The 20,264-nt window shown below is 40.6% G+C and overlaps 1 protein-coding gene and 1 non-coding gene across 5 annotated transcripts in view; both read left to right on the plus strand.

Moving 5' to 3' along the window:
* Positions 1–20,264, plus strand: part of Snx13 (sorting nexin 13) — a 102,948-nt gene that overhangs the window by 11,442 nt on the left and 71,242 nt on the right. The window lies entirely within an intron of this gene.
* Positions 16,958–17,030, plus strand: Trnak-cuu (transfer RNA lysine (anticodon CUU)). Its single transcript has one exon. It is a non-coding gene; the product is annotated as a tRNA-Lys (tRNA).

The raw sequence follows: 20,264 nt of genomic DNA on the forward strand, positions 1-20,264 counted from the left end.
TCCATGATTTAAGGCCTATAGTGTTCTCTCTTGGAATTTTCTCCCCAGCCTTTACCCTTTTCTTCCCCTTAAATAAGCTGAAAAGGTTCCACAGAATATTTAACATCCATAATTTTTATATTTTGTGTTACACTTATTTGATTGAGTGTAGAAATGTTTTTCATGTTTATTTGCACGCTGAAAAAATAAAATAAAATAGTTTTTATATTTTTCCTTTTTTTTTTTTTTTTCGAGACAGGGTTTCTCTATGTCGTTTTGGTGCCTGTCCTGGATCTCACTCTGTAGACCAGGCTAGCCTCGAACTCACAGAGATCTGCCTGCCTCTGCCTCCCAGGTGCTGAGATTAAAGGCGCACGCCACCACTGCCTGTCCGTCTATATTTTTCTTAAATGGTGCAGTTCAGTGTAATTTCTTTGCACGACTCTTCTTGATTAAAAAGACTCATCTTTGAGTTAGGTGAAGCCCACTGGTTTTTAAGTTAGGATCATTGACTTGCTATCTTTGCCCTAGTGTTGTGAAGGAAGCTTATGTTGAACTTCCCTAGCTCTAGAGCACACCCCGAAAGTTACCTTAATACCTGAAAATTCTTGGTAAGACTCTTAAAAAGTATCAAGGAGTTTAAGATGCCATCTTGTTTACTTCTATTTTTTCCTATAATTAATTGAAATTTTCAGTCTTGCTAAATTACTTTTGATTATTCAGATTTATTGTACCTCAGAGATATACCTGTCCCCTATTATACAAATGAAAGTGCTTGGCAGTCTGCAAAATAATTGTCTAAAATATGCCTTGAGTTTAAAATCAGACTTAGTTCATTCTCTCATTATGTGACTTGACCATTTCTGTGTCCTTTTGTTTGTTTTGTTTTGTTTCTTTCTCTGTATCTCTAGAATATAGTTGTTAATGTAACTTACTCATTAAAGGGTTCTCAGAGTTAGATGTAGTTAAAAGCTAGCAAAGGTCCTGAGCTAATAGTAAGTGGTAGCTCATTGCTGTGTTAAAGTCTCCCTGTTATCTAAGAATGAAGTAAGGGGCATCAGTGTTAGGTTGCACAATGCCAATCTTACTTTGTCCACTTATTGTTATTTATTAAATGGCTCTGTTTACCATGTGAGAGAAGCCACGAGGCACAACAAAACCCACTCTAAGAGTTTATTAAGGGAAGGGAATAAAGGGGTGTGCATAGGCCTATGGAATGACCGTGCAGGAAGAGAGAGAAGGAATAGGTGGAACCCACTTTTATAGGTCCCCCCCAACATGCGCATGTAGGCTTATGTAGCTATACCATGCATGTGCACAGATTACATGTTCACGCAGCATACGGATTATGTAGGATGTAAGGCCCTGGGATGACTAAGTATCTTGCCTGGCTATTGGACAGCACAGGCTTGGTCATGTAGCTGGGGGAGTGGTTAGGAATTCTAACACTTACCATTAAAGAAATGATTTCCCTTTGAATGGATATTACAGAAAATAAAGAATCAACTAAGAATTGGAAGTGCCAGAAGTAGTCTGTTTTTAAGATTTATTTTTATTATTTTTAATTTGTATGTATGTATATGCTGTCTAGTTTAATATCAACATGACACACGCTAGAGTCATTAGAGCAGAGGGAGCCTCAGCTGAGAAAATGCCTCCTTAAGATAAGGCTGTAGGCAAGCCTGTAGGGCATTTTCTTCATTGCCTGTTGTGCTATCCCTGGGCTGGTGGTCCTGGGTTCTGTAATAAAGCAGGCTGAGCAAGTATTGGGGCAAGCCAGTAAGCAGCACCCCTCCATGGATTCTGCATCAGTTTCTGCCTCCAGGTTCCTGTTCTACTTGAGTTCCTGTCTTGACTTCCTTCAGTGATGAACAGTGATATATAAGCGTAAACCAAATAAACTCTTTTCTCCTCAAGTTGTTTTTAGTCTTGGTGTTTAATCACAGTAATGGTAACCTTAACTAAGACAGTGTATATATGTGTGAGTATGTGCTTGTGAGTGCAGGGGCCTTTGGAGGCCAGAGGTGTCTGATTTCCCTGGAGCTGGAGTTACAGGTGTTTGTGAGCTGTCCAAAGGGGGTGCAGGGAACTGAACTAGAGTCCTCTGCAATAGCAATTCATGCTCTTAACCACTGAGCCATCTCTTCAGCCCCAGTATCCTGCATTGTTATAGTCTGTGTGGGTGAAGGGCAAACATAGGTCCTTTATGAATATGTTCTATTTTGCTTTGTGCCATGAACTGCTGTGGTACAAGTTTTGTGTACTTAGAGAGGAACACTGGTGTCTTAGGGTTTCTATTGCTATGAAGAGACACCATGACCACAACAACTTTTATAAACGAAAACATTTAATTGGGGCTGTTTTATGAGTTCAGAGATTTAGTCCATTATTGTCATGGTGGGAAGCATGATGGCATGCAGGCAGATGTGGTGCTAGAGAAGGAGCTGGAAGTTTTACGTATGGATCCACAGGAAGAGAGTGAGACACTAGGCCTAGCTTGAGCACCTGAAACCTCAAACCCACCCCAGTGACTTATTTCCTCCAGCAAAGCTACATCTACTACAACAAGGCCACACCTTCCCTGGTGACCAAGCATTCAAATCTGTGTATCTGTGGGGGACATTCTTATTCATCACAACTTTCTTACCATCACAACTGGTAAATGGAGCTTTGTTGTTGTGCAAACTGAGTTTAATTATGCTAAAGTATCTGAGGTTAATTTTCTTGGAATTGAGCTATTGTTAGAATTAGATGGTGACAGAGAATGACTCTGATGTTTGAAGGATCTTTAGCTAATATAATGTGGCTGAAGTTGAACAGACGAGACAGTAGGCAGTATGCCTAACTAGAAATGCCAAACAGTGCTGTTATGTCAAAATTACATATTTATTACAGTTTTTGAACTACACAGAGAAAATCTAAAGAGAACAGTATTATAGAGTAGGAACTGATAGAGAAACATGGACAAGATTTTAATTTCATTTTTGATGTTTTCTTTCTTCCTTGAAAAATATAATTGAATAGTGTTTTTCTCTATTAAAACAATTTCTTCGTGACACTAAAGAACATAATGACTCAAAACCCTGTCTATTATTCAGAAGTAATTTCCTGCTGGAGTCCAGCCTAGGCTCAGGTTCAGGTCCTGAGACAGGGAACGGGTGTCAGCGCAAGGAAACCTCCTGACCACCAAGTGGATTGCACTCAAGTGGCCCTGAATAGCTCAGGCCGTCTTTATTTGTACTTAAACAGAGTTTTTCTTACCAGGGTCACATGGACAGCTTTATTATTGGCTTCTGTTGTTGACTTTAAGAAATACATCACAATTAAGGACTACATCGTGATCATTATGAAAGCCCCCAGTGTTCCCCAGCTTTCAGAGGAGGGTTGTTAGAGGCCCTGGAACAAATTATAGAGAACTGTGATTTGCCATGTGGGTTCAGGAAGTGGAACCCAGGTCCTCTGTAGGAGCACAATGTGCTCTTACCTTTGAGCCATCTCTCCAAACCCTATCAACATTTAAAAAAATGTTCATGAAAATCCAGCTTTTTTTGTCCTTCTCTTTTTGATTTTAGGTGAGGAAGTATCATAACTTGGAGATCATGTCATTTTAATTCAGAAAATTACTTCTGTTTAAACTTTGAGTTGTTATATAGAGGTCTCATTTCTTCATGCAGGCAGTCACAAAAATTATATTATGACGTGTTTATGCTCTTAAAAGGGCTCATACATATACAAATTTATAACATGTTTTCACTTAATATATCTAATATATCTTACTACAATATTCATGTGAAATTACAAATGAAATTGTCTGATTTAACATTAAAGGAAATCTATTCTGTACAATTAAATAGAATTCATTGAAGATATGAAAAGATGTCTAATTACTGGATAGTACATTAATTTAACTCATAATTATTAATTGTCTAGTGGAGAAAAAAATAGACTATTATAATTAATGTCCAGAAGACGTTTGATAGAAACTCCTTTTGTTCCAAATTAAGTATGTTTGATAGAAAAAAACCATATAAATACTTAGAAAAACTTACGTCTAGACAAATGTTGACATGATATTTTAGAGTCATTTTTAAAAGCCATTTTGATTTAAAAGTTTTCCTCTTTATCACAGAAGTGAAAACATTATATTCTTTTGCTCTAAAGTTTTGGGTTTCTTTGCATGCTAAAAGGTTGGTAGTTAATTGAAGATACAAAACATGCCTTAAGAAGATTTTTTTTTTTTGTAGGAAAAGTAGCCTGTCCCACTGAAAAGTAACAAAATACTGATTACACTGTATTGTTTTTTTCAAAATTCTATGCTGCTTGATGAATAAAGAAGTGTAGAAATTTCATGTTTCTTGAATACAGAGGTATTGAAAGTATTTTTCTGGTGTGCACATGTGTATGTGCGTTCATTGTGTGTGCACGCTCACATATGTGTGAGTGTGTGTGTGTGCATGTGTGAGTGTGTGTGTGTGTGTGTGTGTGTGTGAGAGAGAGAGAGAGAGAGAGAGAGAGAGAGAGAGAGAGAGAGAGTGTTCAACATTGGGTATCTTCCTTTAGTATTCTCTACCTTGGTGTTTATTTCTGTAGTGCTGGGGATTCAACTTGGTTGGGGCTGATGCATACAAGGCGAGCACTCTACCACTAAGCTACCCCTTCTCCTTGGTTTTGGAGACCATATCTCTCACTGCACCCAGAGCACACCATAAGGCTAGACTGGCTGGTCAGCAAGGCCCAAGGATCTGCCTGTCTGATCTCTGGTACTGGGAACAGACACACCCTGCCATGTCCAGCCTTTTCTGTGGGTCCTGGGGATCTGAATTCAGGTTCTCATGCTTGTACAGCAAGCAGTTTCCCTGAGCCATCTTCATAGTCCCTAGTGTTTCTATTTTAAATAATCACCTTTTGTATTATTTTCTTGTGTATGTGCGTATGAGAGAATTTTCATTAAATTTAGAAAAATGAGCCAGTCTGTTGTTGTTAATTGTCTTCTTTGATAATCTTCATCTAATTTTAAGTAGTTCTTGTTTATTGTTACACTTCTGCTCAGGAAAAAGTAGTTCCTTACTGAGTTGATTTAACACAGAATTCGAGGGCGAATGGGCTGGAAGTACACAGAAGCTGGTATGTTCTCAGGAAGGGCAGTGAGATGATGAGGGTGTATCCCTGGGAGTTGGAAGAAGAGAGTCTTGGTTCCCAAGCCTTCCTTAGAGTGCTTTGTCAGGTCTGTCTGTGGTTGTGCTTGTACTTAGTCAGCACAGAGTTTTAGGATCTACTGCCTGTATGCCACCAGGCACACAGTGAACAGAGCAGACTCAGGGCTAGGCCTTCCTAAACCTTATTGCATCTGGTGACCATGGGAAAGTTCAAGCAGTTCCAGCTCCACTGATAAATGAGGATACTGGCAAGAGACACTTTGAAATGGTGAGCCTTGGAGTTCAGCCTAGAAAGCAGAATGCCATAGAAGTGGACAAAAAGGAAAAGTAGGATAACCAGCTATTGGGAACTCTTAATGACAGTGGACTGTAGGGCAGTCCTTTTCAAGCTAGAGGGCTTAGAGAATAAAAGGGGGGATCTTTGCGTTTCCTTTTACGAAGACAATGTGAAAGGGGTGGCTAGCCTTACCGTGCTTAAAGTAGAGTTGCAGTGCATGTTGGCCGATGTGGAAGTGCTTATTAAAAATAGAGTAGAGGTGGATTCTCCTTGTGTATTTTGAGATGACTCAGGTTATCTAGTATATGGGATAAAAAGAGTTTTGGAAAGCCGGGCGGTGGTGGCGCACGCCTTTAATCCCAGCACTTGGGAGGCAGAGGCAGGCGGATCTCTGTGAGTTCGAGGCCAGCCTGGGCTACCAAGTGAGTTCCAGGAAAGGCGCAAAGCTACACAGAGAAACCCTGTCTCGAAAAAACCAAAAAAAAAAAAGAGTTTTGGATTCCATGTGTCCATGTGCAGTGAAAGGTTTGGGAATCGGTAGCTTTTATGTGATTGCAGATGGCAGTCACCTGGAAAATTGTTTAATCCGCCAGTGTCCTTAACTGTGCTGCACATTGGAAATTGTGATGCCATGGTTCCCATCCTCAGTTCATCGGATGCAGATGATAGTGATAAGTGCAAATTATGATAATAGTGACAAATGAAAGAATAAGCAGTCTTGGAGAAGGTTTCAGAGGAAGCAGCTTTTCCTTATGCAAGATAGTGAAATTCTTGGTAATGTGGGAGTGTTTGTACCGTGGAGCAGAGTGAGCCTAAAAGGAAGTTTTAGGAAGGAGGGAATGTGGGAAATTGGATGAAGAGCAAGGACTGTGATTAGAGTAGGGGGCAGGATTGATAGCAGTAAACTTACTGCTTCATGGTATCAGGTGGTCTACGTTCAGAAGTAGTCCATAAACCATGTGCACCAGTCCCATGGTGGATTATAATTGGACACTGGATGAGTAGTCCTCAGGTGCCCGTTTAAACCTTTGATGCATTGACCATTTTAGGAAGTTCTAGCTTGTGTCCTCTTTAAAGGGTGTGAATTGATTCTATGGGATCCAAGGAGAGACCCACGATCTGGGGATCTGGACTGTTGCCCCACAGCTTCCTCGGTGAGTGGAATGGTTACTGGCTGCTTGTTCTGACAAGAACCAGCAAGGCTGCAGCGTCTCAGAGTGCAGTTTGGCTTCGTGTCCCGCTCTCCTCCCATTTGTGCTGCTTTGGGGTCTGTCGTGTCTGTGCCTAGCCATGACCGGCAAAGTGCAGAGTATGGTTTCACTTATATTTGCTGCTTTCCAGGAATAATTTAAGTTGCTCAGTCCCAGATTCGCTAGATTTTACTTTCTTCAATGTATATTAGTACGGATTTAAGAAAGAGTGAAAAGTAATCTTATCTAGGCAAACTTCTCTTATTTCTGAATTAGGATTTTATGCATGGTGATTTGAAATAAGTTTATTAAAATAACTGCTTACCTTAGACTAAAGGAAAAGCTATATGGAACTGGAAATTTGTGATTGATACTGATTCATACTGATAAAAGAAAAACAGGTTATTTATTTGGCAGAGTCCCCTATGTGGTTGAGGCTGGCTTAGAACTCTGTACAGCCCAGACTAGGTTTGAAATTTGATAGTTCTCTGGAGTGCTTGGGTTACAGGCATGCACCACCAAATCCGTCACCCAATCCATTTTGCTAATTTTACATGTAACTTGATTTTTTTTTGTACCATTGAACTTGAAAATATGAGACACCAGACATGACTGTTAGTAGATTGCTTCAATTTCCTTTAAAAATGAAAACTTTTAGAAGTCCAATACTTTCAGGCTTTAAGAATGGGCCTAGGTAAATAGGATGACTATGAATTTGCTTTTCAATCAGGACTTTAATCAAAATATTTTCATACAATTTCAGTGTTTTTAGTCAGAATAAAATGAACTGTAAAACAGTAAATTTGGTAATACTTATAGGAGAAATAAGAAAATAGTACTCTATGTGAAACCACAACTTGCATATAATTATAGTATCACCATGTTAACTAGTAATTAAAACCCATTTCCTAAGCAAGATGCATGTCATGATTAAACATTTTATACTTAAAAACTTTTATTACATTTATTTTTTGTGTGTGTACATGCGCATGCTGTAACGTGTTGGACGGAAGAGGAACTTGATAGTCAGTTTTTCTTTTTCCACAATGTAGGTCCAGGAAGCAAGCTCAGGTTGCTAAGCTTGGCAGCAAGTACTTTGACTTACTGAAGCATTTCACTGGCCCTATTTTGTTTAATTAGATGATCTTGTATATAGTTACTTAATTTCAGTGTATTTTAAGTTCTGAAGCTCAGAATAACTTGTTGAGGCTGTGATGTCAGGTGGATGAAGCTTGTGATGGGTTATGGAGTTTAACCGATGTCCAAAGTATACTGTGATAGGTGGGCTGTATGTAAGTTGGTATTCATAGTTTAGATATGCTCACTTGCAGGATGAAAACTGAGGAGCAGCTATGCTGCTTCTCTTTACTCTTGATTTCTTTCATTACCTGACATTCAGGGGGCTGTGGATTTTCTTCACCTTTTAAACCCAGTGGTTATTTGTTAGTGAACTCTCTGGGGTGCATTGTGCAGTGTTGGTGTTATAGGTGCAGATTCAGAGTGTTTGCAAGAACACTAATTCAGGTTTTTCTTTGGCTGTGACGGGTGGCATTGTTATGTTAGACTATATGATATGACTTTCTGGTAACTCGGGTCATCATTTCAGTGTGCTGTAGACTGCAACCTTGGGGAAGCAGGATGGGAAGGAAGGCTCTTTAGTTCTTCGGCTACCCGAGCTTTAGGTGCAGATTTATCAATTCTAATAGGATAAGGACTAAGTATCATCCCAAGCCTAGGATGGCAGGTATCAGAGTCTGCATCCTCAAAGCCTGTGAACAGTTGGTACTGGATTCTCTATTTTAAAATTACTTTTTACTTATTTTTAGTCATGCTTAGATTCTCTAATTTCTGTCTTTGTATATAGTTTGACTGATAGACTAATTTTTAGCACATTATTTGCATTATTTTTTGCTAAGTGGGTTATTCATGGTTAAATATTTAGTTTCTACTGTATGATCCAGTTAATAAAAGTGTATAGAAATATAGAAATAAAGGGGAAATTGTTATACTGCACCATTTCTAAGTTATATGAGAATTGGGGTTGGAATAACTTGTTTCTGAAAAAAACACCTAAAAGATATATACCACTTAGTAGGAGCTTCTTGGTGTGTTCACTGAAAACTGTAGGGTCTTTATCTATAGAATATAGGAAAGAATTGGAATAGACAGTTTAAATAAGTATACACATGTTTTTGTAGTACTGAGTAAAGAATAAGGAAATTTTTTTTTCACTTTGTTCTTAAGAAGTAGAGATCTATAGACAAGTTTGTTGGATGCATTTAGCTTTAATTTTTTAAAATTGTTTGAGATCATAATATAATTTCATTCTTCCCCTCTTCCCTTTCTTTCCCCCAAACCCTCCTGTATATCCATCCTTGCTCGTTTTCAAATTCATGGCTCATTCATTGTTGTATGTTCCTTTCCTCCCACTGGCTTGGTGGTGTGGGAGTAAAGAAAGACAGACACACATACATGGCCAGTGAAGCTGGATTCAGGTGCTGTTCTTCAAGGGTACTTGAAGTCTCTCTCAGCAGGTACAGGATGGAGCATGGTTGGCTGGTCTCTATAGGAGGTCTCTATAGGCTGTAGGCGTCAGGGAGGAGGAAGCTTCAATGTTAACCTTTTCACGTACTCATCAGTCACTCATAAACACTCATACTTGGACTCCTGAGAGAAGCTTTTGCCATTTCTCTTCAGCCTGACCCATATGAGTAATGGCTTGGCCAGTTTCCCATGGGCCAGTTGGTCTTGGAATCCTCACCCGCCTATACCCATGTAAAAGTACACATAAACCAAGGACTTCACTCAGGGCTTCCTCCATACCTTACATCATGGAAAACATTAGACTTTTTAAAGTTAAGGGCGTAAGGAGGCCCATTGGGTGTCCTAGTTAGGTCACCATTGCGTTAGTGAAACACCAAAGCATCATGTAGACCAACGGGTTTATGTGGCTTATAATTCGTATCACTGAAGAAGTCAGGACAAACAGGGCAGGAGTCTAGAGCTGCTTAGGGACTTGCTCCCCATGACTTCCTCAGCATCTTTTCTTAGAGTACCCAGGACCAGCAGCCCAGGGATGGCACCACCCACAATGGGCTGAGCTCTCACACATCAGTAATTAATGACTTACAGTCGGATCTTATGGAGGCATTTTCTCAATTTCCTGTTTTCAGATAATTTTACTTGTGTCAAGTTGACATTAGACTACCCAGCACAGATTTTTAAAAGGAAAAGCTTTCTTCATGAAAGATAGCGCTGTGTTGGCTCTTGAAGAGAATGTGCTAAAGAGAGAATATTGCTAGAGTGGAAAAGTAGTCCAGCCAGCAAACAGAAGCAGGAGAACTGATCTTAATTCATGGAAAAGGCAGATATTTCATAATCTTTATCAAAGGCTGTTTTAACAATAAGAAGAATGTAGGAGAGTCAGTGTCTTAGTCACTGTTCTATTTCTCTGAAGAGACACCATGACCAAGGCAACTTATAAAAGAAAGCATTTAATTGGGGGCTTGCTTATAGTTTCAGGAGGGTAGTCCATGATCATCATGGCAGAAGTGTGGTACCAGGCAGGCAGGCATGGCACTGGAGCAGTAACTGAGAGCTTACATCGGATCCAAAAGATGGGGTAGAGATCTTGAGACTGGGCCTGGTGTGGGCTTTTAAAACCTCAAAACCTCCCTCCACTGACACCTCCTCCAACAAGGTCACATGTCCTGATCCTAGTCCTACCTACAGTCAACCCACTGTGAGCCATATGTCCCAGTGTATGAGCCTGTGGCCCTGTTCTCATTCAGACCAGCACCGTCCTACCATCTGGCACCTACAGTCAAGGGTTTGCCTCAGGCTTTGACAGTGAAGAGGGGAGCTCAGGAGAGCCTCAGGGAAAACAGGGTGGGCTTTGCTAACTGGGAGGAGGAGCACGCTCCGCGAGGGTGGGCTAACAGGGCTCTGACATTCCTTTAGTGACTGGATATGCATCGATCCCTTCTTTTAAGGAAGGGAATAGCAGAGATAGTGAATGCGGTGAATGTAATTATGCAGTGATGATCTGTATCTTAGGTACAGGTAAATGTCTTGTTTCTTTACTCAAACAGGAGTAAAATTTTATCTCTGCAGCATGACTGCTCCTCCGGAGGCTGATGCAGGAAGTTAACTTGAGGCTAGGAATTCAAGGCCGGAGTGGTAACCTAGTGAGAGACCATTTTCAAACCAAATTAGACTCAGCATCAAGTAAACCTTTATAGCACATGTGGGGCCATGACTGCTGCACATCACGCTCGGGTGGATACTCCTGCTGGGCTCTGTCTCAGGACAGCTTTATTAAGATCTTAGGTTCACTGATCCCAGCCAGAATTTTCTTTTCTTTTTTCTTCCTTTCCTTTCCTTTTCCTTCTTCCCTCTCCCCCTCCCTCCCTCCGTCTCCCCCTCCCTTCGTCTCTCCCTCTCTCCCTCCCTCTCTCTCTCTCTATCTTTTTTGAGAAAAGCCAGAAACATCAATCTGTAATGGCTTTTAAATATTTATTTAGAAATTAGAATATAAGGGAAGAAAACTTATATGTTGGAAAAATGAAATGGACCAACTTTCTCAGTTTTTAAATTCTTTGTAATAAACACCAGCATCATCTACTATATTGAAATATTCTTGACAGTAGTGGAAAGGAGATGGGCTGAATTCCTGGAAAGAGATTGTTTTTTTTCTTGTCTTTTATTTATCCTTTGATATATTTCGGTCATACCACCTCCAGTTCCCTTTTCCACTCCCTCAGACACTCCGAACGCCTCCTTTCACCTTCATGTTATATGTCTCCTCCTCTTCTCTTTCTGCAACCTGCTGGTTGCCTGCTGTGATGCTGACTTGTCTGGTGGCTTGTCTCCTGCAGGAACAGTCCCTGCAGGGAGGCTTTGAGTTGGTGGCCGTGCCATGTCTAGCATACAGCATTTCACCCAGCACTTTGCCCATCTTCTGGCTCTTCCACTACTTCTGCCCCCTTCTGTGATGTTCTGGGAGCCTTGACTGGGTGCATAGGGTGTTGGTATCCATATCCTGTTTAGGGCTGAGCCAGAACATTAACTCACTGTCAGCGTTCTAACCGTTCATGAGTCACTGCTCTAACTGCTGCCCACTGCACAAAGAAGCTTCTCTGGCTAAGATTGGGAGCAGAATGACTCTGTGTATAAGCATAAATGTTTAGAAGGCAGTTTGGCAACATGGTCATTTAACAAAACAAAACTAGTATTTTTTTTTTTTTTTGATCATACTGCAAAAGTGTCTTTTGTGTGGTTTCAACTTTATTTTGGTACTGGGAATTGAGTCTGGCCTTTCTCATGTGTAGTAGGCATGCAGTCTATTCTGAGACACGTTCCCAGCCCCTGAGACCGCCCTTTGAAGACAGTTTAAAAGGAGCTTGAGAGCTGCTTCAGGTCTGGAAGCACTGACTTTCCTTAAAAAATGATTCCTCATCCAGTTCGTGGTGCTTTTTGTGTTGCTACACGTGTGACTCTTGTGCCTGCTTTTTGGACTCTTTTCCTCCTGCTGGGTTTCCTTGTCCAGCATTGATATGAGGGTATGTGCCCAACCTTACTGTAACTGGTTATTCCATGTTTGGTTGATATCCCTGGGAGGCCTGCTTTTTTCTGAAGAGAGAGGAGGAGGAGTGTATGTGGGGAAAGGACTGGGAGGAGAGGAGGGAGGGAAGCTGTGGTCAGGATGTAGTATATGAAAGAAGAATAGATAGATCAGTTTACAAAATTTCTTGCTGTGTATGGTGTGTATGTGTGTCACAGTGTGTCGGGGGGTTAGAGGACACTTGGGGTAGGTGCTCTCCTGTGTGAGCAGCCAAGCTTGTACAGCAAGTTCTTTAGCCCGCCGAGCAGTGTGGCTGCCTCTCCTGAGCTTCCTTTTTACCATAGGACAGGCAGGCCGTGAACTCTAGAGCTTCTGCCTCCAGCTGCCGAATGCTGAGATTCTGGCACAATCTAGCATGCTAAGTTTATATTTTCAGTCTCTTTCCCTTGCAAGCAAAAGCTATTTGATTATACTTTCAACATTAAGGCTTGACATATACCTAACCAATTATTGTAGAATCAGTCTGAAACCTCCAAAACAATCTTTTGAAAGACAGTAGTTTTTAGATGAAATGTCTACTTTCTTATACATAAAACAAGATATTAGAACTCAGTACTCAGCCATTATTATTGTTGTTATTATTACTATTATTTGGTTTTCCACACAGGGTTTCTCTGTGTAGCCCTGGATGTCCTGGAACTCACTCTGTAGACCAGGCTGCCCAGAGATCTCCCTACCTCTGCCTCCCAAGTGCTGGGATTAAAGGTGTGCACCACTATGCCCAACAGTTCTGCATTTAAAATCATCTTTTTCTTAGTTAAATAGCTTCCTGTATGTTGCACCACTATTAAGTAATCATAGGAAATGTCTAACCCAAATTGAGTTTCCTGGGCTGTAAAGATGCAGCATATTTATTTCCCTGCAGTGGTTACTTGAGAAAAAGTGTACTTAATTGTCCAAATGAGTGTTATGATTGTTGTGTTTTAAAAATGTTCCAGTGAAATATTTTAAACAGAAAAGTAGGAAAAAATAGTGTACTGAGCACCCTGAGCTCATGCCCGCTTAGGCACTTGTCAGCCACGGCCTGTCATAGCTGCTTCCTTTTACTTTTTCTCCACTAAGAACCGTGAAGATTATCTTGAAGAAAATTCTAAGTGTTTGATTTCATCTTGAAAATACATTAAAAATTTCTTTTGGTAAAACAACTATAATATCATTATACTAACTAAAAATAAGTAGTAATTTATTAATATCATCATTCTAACAGTGCCTAGAACTCCCAGATTTGTGTTTCTTTCTCTTCCTTCTTCCACTGTGCTTGTTTAAGATTATTTGAGTCATGTCAGCACATTGCTGTTTTAATCGACAAATTGCTCTCTAGTCCATTGTCATTCTTGTTCCCGTGAGCTTCAGTTGTTGAAGAAACGGTTTGTTTTCTTCCATTTTTGCCCTTTCTGAATTCATCTCCATGGCATCTGTAACATTTTCTCAGTTTTCTGCATTTTCAAAGTAAGGTTCAGGTTTGATTTTACTTTTTCCAGTAACACCTTTTCACAGATAGTGATATCTGTATAGCTTTATTCCACAAAGCGTCTGTTTCTGCTTTTTCTCCCAAGGGTTAACAGCTAGATTATTGCTAGACATGTAATTCATTAAGAATTACAGTACATCCGTCATTATCTGAAATATTTCTTAAAAACCTGTATTTTCGTCAACATTGATTGCCTTGATGGTTGTTTAACTCTCTCCTGCCCCATAATTTTTTAAAAAATTGTTACTATTCTTTAAGAATAGTGACAGGATTGTTTGCCAGTTCAGAAGAGATCACTGGGATCCAGATCACTGGGACCCAATCACCACAGCCAATGCTCTAATTGTGCCATTGGTGGGCCAGGGGGCTCTTCAGCTTGCCTCCTGAGTCCTCTCCATGTATCTTCAGTAACTTTCTGGTGCTTGAAGAGTCTAAAAATATTTCTACTCTAGACTCTGAGTCAGACATTTTTCTAAGTAGTCTTGATGTATTTTGTTGGACCTGCCAGCATTACTTTTTACTGAAAGATAAAATACTTAAAGGCTCTTTCAAAAGATAGAAGTGTTTTGGTTGCCATTCTTAGGATATTTTTCCACTGAAGATCCATCATCAGTTTACCATGCTGTGAGACACCAGAGGGAGTTTCTCTCTATGTGATTACTCTCATTGAGTGTAGTTTTCATAAGTGTAAGATATTGGTACTGTCCCAGGTCCTCTCTGTAGAACAGGGTATTGTTGTCTTGAGATCTGTCCCCTGTAACCCACTGTCTGACAGAACCTGTCTATCATGACCTGTAAAGAAGGAGCATTGGTAAGTCTCTCTTTTTCTGACAGCTGTGCGTATTTTATGAGTATACAGTTTTATTTAGGGAAAATAATTACAATAAATATGCTGATAGAGATAGTTAATTCAAAATAAGATCAATTATTATTATTATCATCATCATCATTTGGGATAATGGATTCTGTTAACTCACATAGTTAACTCACACTGGAGATTTAAGTGTCTTATTCCTTGGAATATTTGCATTTTTGCTTTCAATTATTTTTAAGAGAATTTTTTATATGAGATATACATCAATGTTAGCTAAAAGAATCTAAATTTGACCTTAATCTGGCAAAAGGAAATGTTTATAAATAGCAACATGTTTTCTAAATAATGAAAATTCTGTCAGAAGGTTAGCACCCCGCCACTAAGTAAGCATTTTTTTAGTAGCATCTACTAATGTTTGTGACATAACATAGAGGTGAGGGCGTCATCATTTTTGATGTGTGTCTGTTTTGTTTTTTGGAGAGTGTTAAAAAACTTAGTCTTTTAAAAAAATGATGGGGCTGGAGAGATAGCTCTGCAGTTCAGAGTACTGGCTGCTCTTTCAGAGGACCTGGGTTCAATTCCCAGCACCGACATGGCAGCTCACAACTGTCTGTAACTCCAGTTTGAGGGGATCTGACACCCTCACACAGACATACATGCAGGCAAAACACTGTTGCACATTAAGTAAAAATTTAAAAATGTATTTACTTTTTTATGTATGTGAGTGTTTTGCGTGTGTGTGTGTGTGTGTGTGTGTGTGTGTGTATATATATATAATATATATATATATTATATATTATATATATATGTGGTGATATTGTGTTCCCCAAAATACTGTGCACCCTAATAAACTTATCTGGGGTCAGAGAACAGAACAGCCACTAGATTACAGAGGCCAGAAAATAGTGGCACACGCGCCTTTAATCCTATCACTTGGGAGGCAGAGATCCATCTGGATCTCTGTGAGTTTAAAGCCACACTGGAAACAGCCAGGCATGGTGACTCATGCCTTTAATCCTAGAAAGTGAGCCTTTAATCCCAGGAAGTGATGGCAGAAAGCAGAAAGGTATATAAGGCGTGAGGACCAGGAAGTAGGCAGGTTAAGCTTTCAGGCTTTCGAGAAGCAGTTCAGCTGAGATTCATTTAGATGAGGACACAGAGGCTTCCAGTCTGAAGAAACAGGATCAGCTGAGGAATTGGCAAGTCGAGGTGGCTGTGGCCTGTTCTGTTTCTCTGATCTTCTAGCATTCATCCCATACCTGGCCTCGGATTTGTTTTTATTAATAAGACCTATTAAGGTTCATGCTACACAGAGGTGTCAGATTCCCTGGAATTAGTTATAGATGGTTGTGAGTCACTGTATTGGAGCTGGGAATCGAACCCTCGAACACAGCTCCTCTGGAAGATCCCCCTAGTGCCTTTAACCCTTGAACCATCTCTCTAGCCCTCAAGTTTATTTTGAAAAAAATCTTTGAGTGTTAAAATTTATTTTAAAAAATCTTTATTGACAGTTATTATTGTGATAGAGAAATAGGTTTTTAGTAGTTTCTTTTTATTTTTTTATTTTTATTTTTTTTTGGTTTTTTTTTTTTTTTTTTTGGTTTTTCGAGACAGGGTTTCTCTGTGTAGCTTTGCGCTTTTCCTGGAACTCGCTTTGGAGACCAGGCTGGCCTCGAACTCACAGAGATCCGCCTGGCTCTGCCTCCCGAGTGCTGGGATTAAAGGCGTGCGCCACCACCGCCTGGCCTTCTTTTTATTTTTATTTATTTATTTTTTGGTTTTTTTGAGACAGGGTTTTATTGGTGAAATTATTAAGGCCACTCCACGTAGATAAAAGGAGATTTATTTAATGGCGTAACTTACAAATTAAGGGATAGGTAGGTCGCGGAGTCTGGGGAAGGTGTATCGCAGTCCAGCGGTGTTCTCTGGAGCTCTGCTTGGTACACCTCTCTAGTCCAGGGTCCCGCAACAGAGAGAGCGCCAGCCGATCCAGATCTCGGGTCCCCAGGCGCCTCCTTTCGCCCCGCCTTGTAGGCGTGACAGTTGCCGAAGTCTCAATGGGGGTTGGAACTTACAGATCAAAGCTGGAATGGCTACCCACTACATCTCCCCCTTTTTGTCTAAATAAGAAAGTTCTAACCTAATACAAGACTATATACAAAGGAATGGTTATCAAATATAGTCCAGGAATAATGAGGGATAATGACCTAGATAAGATGGAACTACAACCAATGCAAACAATATCAAGCAAGAAACACATACTATTATCCAGAGAAGTATAGAGCATAGGTAAATGGCATGTTACAAAGATCATTCCAAAAGGTGTCCTATCCTAAAGAACCTGAATCTAATACTTAATATGTTCTATCTACTAGGTTGTAACTATAACTGCTAGTCTTCAATCCCATCAAAGACCTGAGAAGGAATATAATGGTACCTGAGAAATGGCCCGGCTAGCTCAGTCGGTAGAGCATGAGACTCTTAATCTCAGGGTCGTGGGTTCGGGCCCCACGTTGGGCGCCAGATATTGGTGAAATTATTAAGGCCACTCCACGTAGATAAAAGGAGATTTATTTAATGGCGTAACTTACAAATTAAGGGATAGGTAGGTCGCGGAGTCTGGGGAAGGTGTATCGCAGTCCAGCGGTGTTCTCTGGAGCTCTGCTTGGTACACCTCTCTAGTCCAGGGTCCCGCAACAGAGAGAGCGCCAGCCGATCCAGATCTCGGGTCCCCAGGCGCCTCCTTTCGCCCCGCCTTGTAGGCGTGACAGTTGCCGAAGTCTCAATGGGGGTTGGAACTTACAGATCAAAGCTGGAATGGCTACCCACTACAGGGTTTCCCTGTGTAGTTTTGGTGCCTGACCTGGACCTCGCTCTGTAGACCAGGCTGACCTTGAACTCACAGAGATCTGCCTAGCTCTGCCTCCTGATGACTGGGATTAAAGGAGTGGGCCACCACCACCCGGCCAGGTTTCTAGTAGTTTCTTGGTGAGTGTGTTTTGTACCCCACTGTCTGTTAAGCCTCTTGTCAGAAGTCCAGAGAATTGTAGCAAACAGTTTTGCATTTTTGACTTAAAGAGTATTTGTGGGAAGTCGGTCAGGATTGTTTATTTCTATACACTCCTAAGCATTTTATGTAGGTTTTTTTTTTTTTCCCCGAGACAGGGTTTCTCTGTGTAGCTTTGCGCCTTTCCTGGAACTCGCTTTGGAGACCAGGCTGGCCTCGAACTCACAGAGATCCGCCTGGCTCTGCCTCCCGAGTGCTGGGATTAAAGGCGTGCGCCACCACCAACCGGCCTGTAGTTTTAATATTCTTTCTGCAGCAGAAAGCATTCAGGAAATGTGATTTTCTAATTTAATTTTAATACTGTAGTTGCTTCTGGTCCCTCCCTAATTTGTTGATTCCACTGCTTACATTGTGGTAGCAAGGAAGAAGAATGAAGCCTAACCTAGTTTGTATCCTGAGGGAATAATATACAGTATGGTTTACCTGCTATAACTTTACACTTGGTGTAGGTATTCTAAAACTGATAGACTCTAGTTTAAAAACACAGAATTTGAGCAGATCTGATGCTCAGTGGGTAAAGGTACTGCTGTACAAACTTGAGTTTATCCCCAGAACCCATGCAAAGGTGGAAGAAAAGTGGCCCCTGCACAGAGTGTCCTCTGACCCTGTGCATGGACACATCTGGTACACACACAGCAATAATAAATGCATTCTTAAAAACCCACTGATTCCTAGCAGCTCGGTTTTTCATATTGTCTTTATTACTAGATTCTTGGAGCCCTCTTAGCTTGTGAGAGATCATTTATTGTCACTACTTTTTAATAAAAATATTAAAGACTTGGAAGTCATCTACATATATGAAAGTAATTGTCTTAGAAGTATATAAAGGAAGTAGTTCTATTACCAAAGAACCAAAATGTATGTATGAGGTATAACTTACTTATTGTGGTTACCCTCCAGTTGGGAAGGAGAAAATCCAAGGGTATTCAGATGAAAGTACCTGACCAAAATGTTTGTCCTCTGTCCCTGCCTACTCCACAGTGGTATCTAAAACTTGGTACCAAGTCACCATCTTTAGGCATCCTTCCAGGGGTACACTAGGTACCTTGAATGGGGACAGTGAAAGAGGATGCTTGTCCTTTTGTTACTGATCATGGAAAGAGAAGGTTGGCTGTTAACTCGGTATCAGTACCTAAGATGCTCGTGTGGCTGCTCCCGAAAAGCATAGCAGTTAGATAGGTTGTGCCAGAGTATGTGGAGTTAGCTGAGAGATCGCTACTATTTTTATGTGTTCTTCCCCGGGGAGGAGGAGGATGGAGCTGTGGAGTGTTGGCATGGGTTGTCCTGGCAGGACTGTGTGATGCTTGAAGCCATATGGTCAGGTGAAGAGGAGCACTTCCATGTAGGATCTCTTTTCATACTTGGTCTCCATATTCTGTCCCTTATTTTCTCTCCTCTAGCCTCTGTTTTTCCTTTTAGCTGGTGAATGGATTAATATTTAGTGAACTGGCCTGTATATACCAGACCTTGATTGCGTTATAATCTTAAGTGAAGCTTGGGTCTCTTGTCAAGATAACACTCAATTTAAATCCCTAGAGAATAGCTTCCAGCTTACCACAGATAAAATAAGGTTGGAGGAAGACAGACTAGGCTTGTGGTAGTGCCGTTTTTAGGGCTGTTTTGGTTGTTGAACTATATATAATTTAAAGTTGGCATTGAATAAATTTGTATAAATTTTAAGATTCTTGGCCCTATCTGTTTGGTTACCCTCTTCCATATAATGTATTAAAATATACTTGGGGGCTGGAAAGATGGCTCAGAAGTTAGGAGCACTGGCTGCTCTTGCAGAGGACCTGAGTTTGATTCCTAGCACCCACATGGCAGTTCATAACTGTCTGTAGCTCCAGTTTCAGGGGATCTGACACCCTCTTCTGCTCTCTGTGGACACCAGCATACATATGATGCACATGGAGGCAAAACACCCATAAAAATAATATATATGCGTGTCACACTTTCTTTTAAAAATGAGGTATGGCCTCATGTAGCCCAGTTTGTCCTTGAACTCACTGTAGCTAAGGGTGACTTTGAACTTGGACCTTCCTGCTTTCCTGTCTGGAGTGCAGGGATTACCTGTTTGTGAGCTGTGCTGGGATCATTTCCATGATTTCCTATGTGCTGGGCAAATTTACCACTACTCATATTGTTAAACTAGACAGAATAATAATGATTGCATTAAAATTGACCGGTGGAGCACAGACTCATTTGTTCCTCACAGTAACAGTGTAACCTGGATGGGGAAATGAAAGCATGTGATGATTACACAGCTAATCAATAGTGAAGCTGAAATTTGAACTTAGGTCATTTAACTCTGGAGCCCATAAAATTTTTTTTAGCAGTATATGCATCTACTTCACTATTTTCTAGGTTATTCCAAGGAATAAATGAAGTAGTATGTAGAGTGCTTAGTACAGTTTTGATTTCCAGAACCTTTTAGATTTTAGAGGAGACTAAATTTAGGAAGATTTGTAACCATATAATCTCCTTGGGTCTAAAGTCTAAACCATTCTGACAGGTTTGGAAAAACACTGGGGCCTGCCTCAGCTCCCATGCTCTTAGGTGCTTGAAGCTTGAGAAGCCATGGATGACCTCAGAGGTTTCCAGCTTAGAGCTATGAGTGGTTCCTGGATAAACCAGTAAAGAGACTTCAGGGTTGACTTCTGTGTTTAGCAGAAAACAAAAAAGGGAAA

The sequence above is a fragment of the Peromyscus californicus genome, unplaced genomic scaffold, assembly GCF_007827085.1.
Source record: "Peromyscus californicus insignis strain IS unplaced genomic scaffold, ASM782708v3 Scaffold_15__1_contigs__length_86483966, whole genome shotgun sequence".
Taxonomy (NCBI): Eukaryota; Metazoa; Chordata; class Mammalia; order Rodentia; family Cricetidae; genus Peromyscus; species Peromyscus californicus.